The 3,442-nt window shown below is 41.5% G+C and overlaps 1 pseudogene; it reads right to left on the bottom strand.

Moving 5' to 3' along the window:
* Positions 1-2,537, bottom strand: part of LOC110332958 — an 8,685-nt pseudogene extending 6,148 nt beyond the window's left edge.
* Between the last annotated feature and the right edge of the window lie 905 nt (positions 2,538-3,442).

Genomic DNA, 3,442 nt, shown 5'->3' with positions numbered 1-3,442 from the left:
GCACCATGTGAGTATATGCTGCACCATGTGGGCATATGCTGGACCATGTGGGCATATGCTGCTCCATGTAGGCATATGCTGCTTTTATCACCATAGATGCTCCAACTGGAACAAGTAGCAAAGCAGACATTTTTTGACAGAGGGACAGGACAGGGCTACAGAGGTATTGAGCTCTTTCCTTCTGAGAGATCGTCACTCTACAGCTTAGGCTGGCCTACAACCCACTATATAGCCCAGGCTGTCCTTAACTTAAGGCAGTCCTTCTGCCTCAGGCTCATCGGTGCTGAGACCCACACCAGCTCTGATAATTTACCTCTATTGGATAACAGTTCCTTAACTCCAAGTTTAAGGTTTGGGTTTTAATTATTCCTGGGAATTTTCTTTGAGCCAGTAGAGGGAGCTCAAAGCTTAATTTTAAATCCCTGCCTGGCTAGATTTTTATTTTTCACTGTTGGCATCTATGTGTATATTTTATTTATGTGTATATCTGTTTACCACATGTGTGCCTGGTGCCTGCAGAGGCCAGGAGAGGTCATCATATTCCCTAAACTTAGAGTCACAGACAATTGTGAGCTGCCTTATGGCTGCTGGGAAATGAGAGATGCTAGTGCTCTTAACTGCTGAGCCATCTTTCCTGCCTGGTACTGTAATTTTCCTAGATGTTTTCCTTTTTAAAAAAACAAACATTTTTTTTTTTTTAGAAAAACAAGGGCCTGGGAAGATGGCTCACTTGGTAAAATTCCTGTCACATAAGCATGCAGACTTGAATTCTGATTCCCCAGGACCTACATAAAAGCCAGACGTGGTCATATTCATGTGTAACTCTGAGACTGGAGGGCAGAAACAGGTGGATTATCTGAGTCTGTTGGTCAGTCAGATTAGCCAGTTTTGAGTACTGTGTTAAGTGAGAGACTTAGTCTCAAAAGGTAAGGTGAAAGGCAAGGTGCAGTAGAAATAGTTTGTTCTTTATAGACAGTAGTTTTTCAGTATAGACTTCTGGCTTCTGTATAAGCATAGACATACGTCAAACCAACTATTCTAACAAGATGCTTTTGCTAAGGTTTTTTTTTCTGCATGTTTGTCTGTGTACCACATGTATGCATAAGATACACTTAAATTTTCCTTCAAATCAAATTACAAGAACATAAACTTTGATACAAAGTGTGGTATCTTCCATGAGAATGGCTTCCGTAGGCTCATAGATTTTAATGCTTGTTCCCCGGTGGTGGAACTGTTTGGGAAGGATTGGGAGGTGTGGCCTTGATGGAGGAAGTGTGTCATTGGAGGTGGGCTTTGAGTGTTCAAATACTCAAGTCATTCCCAGTTAGCTCTCTCTGCCTGTGCTTGTGGGTCAGGATATAAGCTCTCACTAACTGCTCTAGCACCCTGCTTGCATGTTTGCTGCTGTGTTCCCCAACGATGGTCATGGACTCACCCTCTAAAACAATAAACCTCAATGAAATGCTTCTGTCTGTAAGTTGCCTCAGTCATGGTTTTTAATTACAACAATAGAAAAGTCACTAAGACACATACTTGTTCTTATAATTCAATTCCAATTATTTTATAAGTTACACTATACTTTGATGTACTTTAAACTTTCTAACCATGTGAAGATTATTTATCTTTTTATTTGCTCATGTGCAGTTTTATTGACTGGAAATATAAAATAGTGTTACGAATCATGCCAGTTCTTTGATAGGTGTTGAGACTTGTGATTTTGTTTTGTTTTGTGTTTATGGATTCATATTGTGACTGCGGATAGAGGTACATGGAGTGACTTTATGACTGGATCTAAGTTTCAGCTAAGGCCTCATAGGTTGCTAACATACACAGTAGGAGGATGTGAGACTTCTTTCACCCTTTAAATCAACATTCACTTAAAAGCCAGATACTGGATACGAAAGAATGAAGTGGACATGCAAGATACAAACCCAGAGAGCCAGGAAGTCTTTCTTCTCCATCCAGATGTAGAACTTGCCATTCTTAGTTGTACTGGCTGGTTTGGTGTGGCAACTTGACACAAGCTAGACTCATCAGAGAGGAAGGAGCCTCAGTTGAGGAAAGGCCTCCATGAGGTCTAGCTGTAAGGCACTTTCTCAATTAGTGATCAGTGGTGGCGGGTTCAAGCTTTGATGGGCGGTGCCACCCCTGGGCTGGTGGACCTGGGTTCTATAGGAAAGCAGGCTGAGCAGGCCATAGGAGCAAGGCAGTGAACAGCACCTCTGGAAGTGTATGCCAAATAAACCCTTTACTCCCTTAAAAATATAAAATAAAACCAAGAGAATCATTTGGAATGTGGGAGTATATGTTGAATAAACTTTTTCCTCCCCAACTTGCTTTTTGTTTTATTACAAAAATCCCTGCTGTTGAATTTTACCAAAGAAACCTCAGGAGACAGAGGCTGTGATGAGAGCCTGCTAGCTCAGAGAGGCAGAGAAAGCACCCACCTAACTGACCTTATTACTCCACTCCACCAACATCCAGGAATAAAAAATCTCCTCCTCCTCCTCCTCCTCCTCCTCCACTCCCTCCTCCATGCTTGTCTTAAATACCTTCCAACTCAATGTCCCTCCTTTCTCCTTCCTTATATGCACTCCCTGTCAGCTGGTTACTTGCTCTGCCTCTTGAACCATAATTGACTTTATTTAGCTCTTGGAATAAAGGTGTGTGATAGGGCTGAGCCACACCACAACTATTTTTTTTTTTTAAACAGCAAACAAAAAGCTCTAGGTGCAAAGGCTGAGCCACAATTAGAAACAGGTTCTTACAGTTCACAATCTCATGGTTCACAATGGGATCAAATATCCAGCAATAAGGATGTTTTGAGGCAGCAATAATGACTGTAACTAAGATATTAGTTTAGTCAAAGCCAGGGAGACATTTGAAAAGAACCAATCAAAGGGACGGACAGGTACACCCCAGAACTCAAGGATACAGCAATAGGTATCTGACTTGTCAACGTTTTGAAGGCCTGGATAAAGCTCTCAGGGTTGTATGGATGCTCTCTCAGGAGACTCATTCTGACATCACTACTGTGAAGGGATAAAGCCACTGCAGTAGAATGGGGATGGTTGAAAGCTAGTAGCTGAGTTCAGAAGTTGTAAGCTATACTCATAAGAGACAATAAGATCTTATTTTTAAATTAGAGTGGCTTTTATAAGAAAGAACTAGACATTGGATATGGATATAAAACAGTGCTTCTTACCAGATTATAAACTTATGAGCCTTGAAAAAAGTCATGCCCGACCCCACCCCTCCACTCCCACCCCCACCCCATGTTCTTCTTCTTCCTCTTCTTCCTCTTCTTCTTCTTCCTCCTCCTCCTCCTCCTTCTCCTCCTTCTTCTCTTCTTCTTCTTCTTCTTCTTCTTCTTCTTCTTCTTCTTCTTCTTCTTCTTCTTCTTCTTCTTCTTCTTCTTCTTCTTCTTCTTCTTCTTCTTCTT

This window comes from Mus pahari, chromosome 15 (assembly GCF_900095145.1).
Source record: "Mus pahari chromosome 15, PAHARI_EIJ_v1.1, whole genome shotgun sequence".
Lineage (NCBI taxonomy): Eukaryota > Metazoa > Chordata > Mammalia > Rodentia > Muridae > Mus > Mus pahari.
The sequence above is the reverse complement of the archived record's forward strand: the minus strand, read 5'-3'. Positions and strand labels throughout refer to the sequence as shown.